Source organism: Phoenix dactylifera, chromosome 13 (assembly GCF_051530095.1).
Source record: "Phoenix dactylifera cultivar Ajwa chromosome 13, Ajwa_hap1_PhDact_Kaust_v1.1, whole genome shotgun sequence".
Taxonomy (NCBI): Eukaryota; Viridiplantae; Streptophyta; class Magnoliopsida; order Arecales; family Arecaceae; genus Phoenix; species Phoenix dactylifera.
This window is the reverse complement of record NC_143202.1, coordinates 28,269,600-28,279,331: the sequence shown is the minus strand read 5'-3', so window position 1 is coordinate 28,279,331 and position 9,732 is coordinate 28,269,600. Positions and strand designations below refer to the sequence as shown.

The 9,732-nt window shown below is 41.7% G+C and overlaps 1 pseudogene across 1 annotated transcript; it reads left to right on the top strand.

The window, feature by feature from the left end:
- Positions 1 to 6,327: 6,327 nt before the first annotated feature.
- LOC120112105 (arogenate dehydratase 1 pseudogene) lies at positions 6,328 to 8,655 on the top strand (annotated as a pseudogene). Its single transcript, XR_015972744.2, has one exon. The product of XR_015972744.2 is annotated as an arogenate dehydratase 1 pseudogene (transcript).
- The last annotated feature ends 1,077 nt before the right edge of the window (positions 8,656 to 9,732 follow it).

The window sequence follows — 9,732 nt, the reverse complement described above, 5'->3', positions numbered from 1 at the left end:
CCACGTCCATCCGAGTCCCAGCAAAGTCCTAGTCGTCCGCGAAGCACCCTCCGATCCCAGATCCACCCCTCCGCGTCCGTGCTTCCTTCCGATCCATCCGCTTCTTCTGCCTGGATCCGCCCGCGTGCAATCTCCCACACCTGTTTCTTTCTCGTTTCAAAAATCTTCCGATCCTCTGCATCCAAGGCCCTGCGATCTCTCATTTCCGCTATCCAGCCATCCACGTGCGTCTCAGCTCCCCTCCTCATCCGCTCCGCGTTCTCAGCCTCCCACGCACGATCCTCGGCGTCCGTTCTCAGCTCCTCTCCACCGCGGGCGATCGGGGGGGGGGGGCGAAAGCCAAGGGGTTATCTCTCTCTCGGCTAGGAAGGGGTCTATCTTCTCTCATTCGGAAAAAAAATATAGAGAGGCTGCCATTAAAAAAAAAAAAAAAAAACAGAGCAATGCTCTGTTTTCCAAAAATATAAGAAAAAAATAGAGGGAGGCTAATGTCTTTAATGAGAGGCTGATTTCTTAGGTGAAGGGTGATGGAGGAACCTTTGATGTCTTATTTTCTTTCAAGTAAATTCTGAACGATTGATCTCTTTGATTTACATCTATTAATATGTTTTTGATTCTTGCATACTTATCTATTAGTTAGATCTTTTATGGTTTATATTTATTGATGCATGGATTGTTTCGATGTTTGATTTGTCGTAGACGTAATTGACACGATAAATACTTAGATCTTGAATTCATGTTTCCAAATTATATACTCCATAATTAGAACTATTCTATCTGATTGATCCTTAATCAAGAATCGTAGAATTTAATTGTTGAAAATAATATCATCAAGGGAGATTCCAGATCCCTAACCATCTCTATTTTAATGAACTTTGTTTATTTACGTATTATTCTCTGCTTTTAATTTCAGAAAATCAACTAAAAATTACATCTAAAATTATGCTAATATTACATATATCGTTCCCTGAGGATTCGATCTCGAACTTCCGAGTTTTACTACTTGTGCGATTCTCCTGCACTTGGGAGAGCAGTTTTGCGAATGCATCATTAAGCTGGCAAATCACTGGGATTTCATCAAAAAATAGAGTGCTCTATTTTGGCCTCCTTTCTTGCTTGTTCATCGCCGCTGGCTGCCGAGAAAAGGCCGAGTTACGTCGCCCTTGGGGACCCTTGTATTCATGTGACTATAGATTGGGAGATAGCCACGGTAAAGGGTCAATTTGAAAAGTTTGAAGTCGGGTGGTGTGGATTGATCTTCTTCCCTTCTTCTTGCCGACCAACCACTGTCGCCGGTGGTGCCGCACCGAAGGCCACTGTTGCCGGAGCTTGACCGCCCTTGGCCGTGCCACCCCTAGTCTGAGAAGAGAGAAGGGAGAGACAGACTCTCGCCTATTTTGGAGAAGAAGAGAAAGCTCTCACTTTCTCTTTCCTCTCTCCTCTCTCTTTCTCTCTCCTCTCTATTATGTTTCTCTCACTTCCCTTCTTCTTCTTTTTCTCTCTTGGTCTCTCTCTAGTTGACTTAGGTAGGTGGTAGAAGGGACTCAGGGAGGATCTGGTGATGGACCCTGGTGGACGCCGGTAGGCAGTCTAGGTTACTAGTCTACTTTTTTTTATATATAATTGAGTTTGATTTCATAAGAAGAGATTGATCTATATAAGAACGTTCTAATCGGAGGACTTTGCACCCCAACAGGAGGGTCACAAATATTCTTATTGTAGACTCGGGTTGACCCAATATAGGATCTTGGATCAGTATCACTGTGACCATTCGTAATGCTAGCCTTACCTTGACCATCGCCGAGCACCATTGGACTCTATCATCATGAATTCTTATTGTGTTACCTGAACCATTGAATGGATAGAGTAGACCGACCCAGATCGTTGGATGCTGCTACCTAGTCTACTCCGTCCATCCTGCACCCGACTCTTGTCAGTCACCATTAGGCCCATAATTTTTGATCTATTACTTTAATTGGATATATGTTTCTTGATTAGATGGATTGAGTTATGCTATAGTGACTGATTCCAAATAATTGTGCATTGTTATCTAGTTGGCATCGTATATCTTTCTATACGAATCTACTTACATATTCAAGCCCTGGTTTTGTATGGGGCTACAATCATTCAGACAGAAAGAAGCCTAATAAAATCTTATACTCTAGTTTCTCTCTCTTTCGATTGGTACTTTCTCTCTAGCTCAATCCAGAAAGATCATTGGTTGTGAGGGTTGCTAGAAAGTCCTGGGTTGCTACATGATGGACCCCTTTAGTTAATCAGTAGAGGGTTCTAGGTTGTCGGATATCTCGGACAATTTTTAATGTTGACTTAATTCTGTAGGAAAATAATTTTTTGGACAAGAGGACATTGAGCAAGGTTCTGCGCACCTCAGTTCGTAGATAGCAGTGTGGGCAGGTGATTAGTTTATCTGGCTGTCAACAAAGAGGTAAGAATTCTTATACACTAATCTGTCTAGAAGCAATATTTTTGTACCTATATATGTATGATGTGCTAATGATCAAGATAAACAAGAAGCAAGAGTAGTTTTTTGATGATCTCTATATTAAATTATATTTTGATCAAGTATGCTTGAAATTGATGGTATGATGGATGCATATATGAGCATAACCTATACTTGCATAATCGGACTAATGGATGTGGTGCTCTGAACTAACCATGTTATATTGGTTGCCCCATCACAGATTGTAAACATGACTGTGGTTAGTCCAAAACCAGAAGTAAAAAAAAAATGATGTGTGGATATGAACCAGATAGAATAATCAAAGACTTTGGGCTTATCTCGTTACTATGGTAGGCCTTGTCACAGGATAAAAATATAGTATTTTTGGCAGGCCCCATCACAGGCTAGAAATGTGAAACTGTTGCAGGACCCATCATACTTTGGAAATGTGAAACTATAGCAGGCTCCGTCATAGATTGGAAATGTAATCTTAACAAGCTCCACCACAGGCTGGAAAATGTGACTGATGAGATTTGGCCCAAAGTCAAAAGATAATTGATCCGAATCAAGTTAAAAATGAATGGAATGAAAAATATTGAAAACACTAATAAATATTTATGAGATATTGCATGATATATCACTCTTGTGTAGCTGGATTTCTATTGGTATTTAATGTACATATTTATACTGATTATTTGAGCATTATTGATAGCCAATTTATGATTTCATGATGTGTGCAATGATTTCTTATAGTTTTCAAACATATATTATTGTTGTGTTGGTGTGGATGTGTGGAGATTATTACTAGGCTGTAAAGCTCACAACCTCTTCTTTTTCTCTCTTTTTTAGAGTCGCAAGATGTATAATTTCAGATGGGTTAGACTTGGAGCTTGAGTATCAAAGTCATTAAGTAGTTAGTTTATTTTTTCTTGATACCGATGAATATTTGAAGTTCTTGTAACTAAATCAGTTTGGTTAATTGGATATATTGGATTTATTTATTTAGATTAATTGATTAATTGTGGTGTTATTGGATTTTATTTATTTTAGGCCTTATATGATCTTTAGGGCACTACTTTAGGGCTCATGCTGCCGTGTCACGTGGTCCGCCCAGGTGATGGGTTTAGAACGTAACAATACTAAAGAAGACACCAACGGTCCCTTTAAATAGAACATCAATGGGTGGAATGTTTGATTCCTACTCAAATTCAGAAACTAACATATACTAAAAGATAAGACGTGACCACTATTAAAGAATACGGATAACTATCACCTACTAAAAGATAACACTTGATCACTACTAAAGGATAAGGATAACTATCACCCACTAAAAGGTAAAATTTGATAACTACTAAAGAATAGGTATTCTAGTATAATAAAATAAGGAATTGAATCCTAGCATAAATAGTATAGGCAATGATTCTCAACACAGATCGGTAGGGTGCTATAGTAACTTTTGTGCTATCTTTTTGGTCGAGGGCCTGTGAATTTATTTATCGTAGGTTTACAAATCTCCAGCAAATCATATTCAACAAACTTGAGATTGTACCGTAACAAACTGTTGATGTAGTATAATAATCTTGTAAAGATATGTTATAACAGCTTGACATATGATAAGATTGCTTAGATCATATGCAGATTTGAGGTAGAGGGATTGAGCTGCTTCCTTTGCGGAAGGATAACTATCACCCACTAAAAGATAAGATTTGATAACCACTAAAGGAAAGGTATGCTAGTAGAATAAATTAATGAATAAAATTCTAGCATAAATAGGATAAGCAATGATTCTCAACATAGATCGATAGGGTGCCATAGTAACTTTTGTGTTATCTTTTTGGTGGAGGGCCTGTGAATTTATTTATAGTAGGATTGCGAATCTCCAGCAAATCATATCCAACAAACTTGAGATTGTACCATAACAAACTGTTGATGTAGTATAACAATCTTACAGAGATATGTTATAATTGCTTGAAATATGATAAGATTGCTTAGACCATATGCAGATTTGAGGCAGAGGAATCGAGCTGCTTTTTTTGCGGAAGGATAACTATCACCCACTAAAAGATAAGATTTGATAACTACTAAGGATAGGTATTCTAGTAGAATAAAACAAGAAATGGAATCCTAGCATAAATAGAATAAGCAATGATTCTCAACACAGATCGGTAGGTGCTATAGTAACTTTTGTGTTATCTTTTTGGTGGAGGGCCTGTGAATTTATTTATAGTAGGATTGCGAATCTCCAGCAAATCATATCCAACAAACTTAAGATTGTACCGTAACAAACTGTTGATGTAGTATAACAATCTTACAGAGATATGTTATAATTGCTTGAAATATGATAAGATTGCTTAGACCATATGCAGATTTGAGGCAGAGGAATCGAGCTGCTTTTTTTGCGGAAGGATAACTATCACCCACTAAAAGATAAGATTTGATAACTACTAAGGATAGGTATTCTAGTAGAATAAAACAAGAAATGGAATCCTAGCATAAATAGAATAAGCAATGATTCTCAACACAGATCGGTAGGTGCTATAGTAACTTTTGTGTTATCTTTTTGGTGGAGGGCCTGTGAATTTATTTATAGTAGGATTGCGAATCTCCAGCAAATCATATCCAACAAACTTAAGATTGTACCATAACAAACTGATGATGTAGTATAACAATCTTGTAAGATATGTTATAACAGCTTGATATATGATAAGATTGCTTAGACCATATGCAGATTTGAGGCAGAGGGATCGTGCTGCTTCCTTTATGGAAAGATCTTACTTGGCTCAAATTGATGGCCTAAGTGATTAAGCTGAGCCAAGAGATATCAACCTCGAAGGTTGGCTGACTCAGGTTTGCTAGTCTCGGCAGAGGAGGCTAAACCAAAATGTTTGGAGAGTTTCTGGGTGCCTCTAGGCCTCACATAAGTCATAGGTTGGATGAATCATATTATACCAAATCATCTTCGTTATTAAATGCCACAACAAAAAGTAAGGACATGCAATAAATATCAAATCCTTATCCAAGTTAGAGATGTTAATGAGGCAGATTTGGTATTGTTAGTGAAAAAACCGAAATCGAACTCGAAATCTGGTGTCGCTCACTAAAACTAAAACTAAAACCAAAACTGAAAATTTATTTAAATAAAAAAAATATAACTGTCATTGAAAAAAATACAAACCAAAAATGAAACCAAAAATTATTAAACTTTTTTATTAATTTCAAAATTGTCGCATATAAATAGCCAAATTAAAGATGTCCTTTATAATTTTTATAATATAATTCATATCAACTCAATTAATAAATATATCGAAAACTAATAATACCACTATAAAAGAAACTCAATAATTCAAAAATAATGATACAATCATCCAACAAACGCCAATCTAAATTAAAAATAAGTCCAACTATATCAGAAATAATGATAAATTTTCAATACAAAAAAATTTATGAAAAATTCAATCCTTCATTTTGCCTTCAACATTTCACGAACATATTATACCTAAGAAAAGAGAAGAAAAAAAAAGCTTATTTCATAAGATAATTTATAATATAATTTACTACCATTTATTTAACGTCTATAATTTTATTAATATTTATAAATGTTCTAGAGATTATCTCAAGTAGTTTCCAATTTGGATTTATACTAAATATAGAATGTACTAAGAAAATTAATAATTGGATATGTTCCGTTTTCGAATTGGAAAATGTACCAGTGACGAAAGCTAAATAGAAACCGAATGGTTTTTAATTTTAAAAATTATTATCGAAATCATCTCGATTTAATTTCTTTCTCAAACAAATTGAGATATAGATATGATTATACTAATATCTATTTATATCTATCTATTTTTGGCCATGCTGGCTTTTTTTATTTTATTTTTTTTACTCAATGACTAAGATGAGTACTTCAATTTTTTCCTTCCAGAATTTTTTTTAAAAAAAAACAAAAATAGGAGTAACTAGTTGCTCCATCCATCATAGGCGGATCCTGCATGCTGTGGCTCAGGTGGGGTCGTCCTAATCTCCGGGACGCGTCCTACCGTATCACCCATTTTTATAGATACGCTGGATTTATAAAACGTTGGTCATTAAGAGCACGAGAACGGATTAGGATTGCTAATTAAGATGCGATAGTTTTAGAATATGGATGGAACGAAGCAGACAGAGAGAGGAGAGCAAGAGCAGGTACGGTAGGTGCGGCATTGACCAGACCAAACCAAAACGTTGCGAAACACTTTCCATCCCCTTTCCTTTCCTTTCCCCGGTACGCATGCCTATATAATCACCACCAGCCTTGTTCCCCTCCAGCTTCGGAAAGGCCTCCCTCTCCTCAGCTCAAACCACCCACCATCCTCTCATCTCCTTCTCCTCCCTCTCTCTCTCTCTCTCTCTCTCTCTCTCTCTCTCTCTCTCTTTCTCCCCCCGCTATTCAATTCCAGTAATAGCGCGTCCGATCACATTTAACCCGACAGCGATGGCGGCGATCCAGCCTCTCCCTCTACCCACTACCAGCAGCCTCGGAACCTTAACCCACCAATCCCTTTCGGTACCGCCGATTCCCAGAAGACTACCCCAACCCGCCCTCCGCTTCCGACGCCACCTCGTCGAATGCATCACCCACCGCCCGGAGATCTCCGGCGCCGGCTGCTCTTTCTTCCACGGCGCCGTCGGACCCAGCCTCGCCGACTGGAAGAGCACCTGCGCCATCCTTTCCGCCGTTGGGAGGGGGGAGGTGGACAACCACCACCACGAGGCAAACCCGGTCCCCGCGGTCGTCAACGGCCACGAGTCCGCCGCGGCCGCCACTCTGGATGTGGTGCAGCTCCCGCGGCCGCTGACGATCGCGGACCTGGCCCCGACCCCGATGCACGGGTCCCGGCTCCGCGTGGCCTACCAGGGCGTCCCGGGGGCGTACAGCGAGGCGGCCGCGGGCAAGGCGTACCCGGAGTGCGAGGCCATCCCCTGCGACCAGTTCGAGACGGCCTTCCAGGCGCTGCAGCTCTGGATCGCCGACCGCGCGGTCCTTCCCGTGGAGAACTCCCTCGGCGGCAGCATCCACCGAAACTACGACCTCCTCCTCCGGCATCACCTCCACATCGTGGGGGAGGTCCAGCTGCCGGTGCACCACTGCCTGATGGCCCTCCCGGGGGTCCGGCGGGAGTGCCTGACCCGGGTGCTGAGCCACCCGCAGGCCCTGGCCCAGTGCGAGCTCACCCTCAGCGGCATGGGCCTCAACGTGTCCCGCGAGGCCTTCCCCGACACCGCCGGCGCCGCCGAGTACGTGGCTGCCAACGGGCTCCGGGACGCGGCGGCTATCGCGTCGGCCCGGGCGGCGGAGCTGTACGGGCTGGAGGTGCTGGCGGACGGGATACAGGACGACCCGAGCAACGTGACCCGGTTCGTGATGCTGTCCCGGGAGCCCATCATTCCGCGGACCGACCGGCCCTTCAAGACCAGTATCGTGTTCGCCCAAGACGGGGAAGGCACCTCCGTGCTCTTCAAGGTCCTCTCCGCCTTCGCTTTCCGGAACATCTCCCTCACCAAGATCGAGAGCCGCCCCCACCGGAACCGGCCCATCCGGATCGTGGACGAAGCCGACGGCGGCACGGCCAAGCACTTCGACTACATGTTCTACGTCGACTTCCAGGCGTCGCTGGCGGAGGCGCGGGCGCAGAACGCGCTCGGGGAGGTACAAGAGTTCACCTCCTTCCTCCGCGTCCTCGGCAGCTACCCCATGGACATGACACCCTGGCCGCGGGCCCACAACGACGACGACGGCGCCGATCATGCTTCCAATCTCTCCTCCCAGTCCCGGTGAATCAACCACCTACCGGTCATCCTAACTACAGACCAGCCTGAATCCGTTCGTTCGTGTCCTTCATCAGAACGGCCCGTCCATCGATCCATCCATTCCCAGCGTGGGGCGGCTGGTGATGGACGGCCGTGATCCTTGGCATCTCCCTCCTCTCCCGCAACCCTCCAATCAGGAGAAAGGTTGGCAAGATCGCGAAGCGCCAAGTGTAGTTGACTGCGCCTGTGGCCTGGTCTTATCGGTTGGATGGCTGTAATGTTTTCTTTTGCATTTTTTTATTATTCGTCCAAGTGCATTGAACTCTGCAGGAAGCAATGTCGTGTCTTTTGTGTCCATTTTGTTTATGATCGTTATGATCATAAAATTAAACACCAGTTTTGGTTCATCATGATTTATCGTACCATGAATTCTACTTGTACGACGACATTCTTGTGCACCATGAGCAAGGCCGGTGCCGTTGCTGTGCACCTAAATATTCCTAGCACAAGATCGCGGGGTTTACTTCTTTGGCGGACAATAATATTAAGATGCGTCTGTTCTCAAATAATACTTTAATTAGTCGTATAATCTACAATAAAATAATATCTTATTATTACTACCAATACTTAAATTAATTTTATCTCTTCCTCAGATCAGATCGGGTCGGATCTACTGTTATAATTTTTGACCCAACAGATCATTCAGATTGGGTCGAGTCCATATATAGCCCAAACTCAACCTAAAAAATTTGGGTTCGGTTCGGATCTAGGTCGGGTCTAGTTCGGGTCAACCCATCCATGGCTTCAAAACTTGTATTTGCACCCCCGCGGGGTGTAACCTGCGAGCCCAAATAATTTTACAGATTCAGATCGAGCCGGGTCGAGTTGTAGGATTCAAAATCTAAAATTATCAAAATTTCAAATGGGTTAGATTTCAATTCAGTAAACTTAGAACCGGCCCCACGGGTCCTTCAAAATAGGTCGGATCTAAGTGGGTCAGGTCGAGTCATGGGTCAACCCGACTTATTCACAGCTTTAATAGTGAGGTTAAATAGGTAAATTTGTCCATTTTCCAAAAATACGTGTCTTCAAACCCTAATAAGCAATCAAACACCATCTTCTAGTTTGTATCAAAAAAAAAAAAAACATCTCCTAAAATCTTACGAGCATCCTAACATTTCTAATAAAAGTTTATGAAACAAAAATTAGCTTTGAAACCAAAAAATCAGGTTTCATATATGTCTAAAACTAAAACCAACTTTCACCAAAATCCATTTCAAATGGGGGATTAGGGGACTTATGAGTCTATGCGGGCATGTATTTAGTTCCATCTTAATTATGTACAAAGAAGATTGTGGATGTATATAGAGCCAAGAAACTCAAATAACACCTTCTAAATAGCCATTTTAGTATGGTCATGGGTTGTTACAAATGATATTAGAGTGAACCCAGTTCATGATCTATGTTGATCAATGGATATTGCG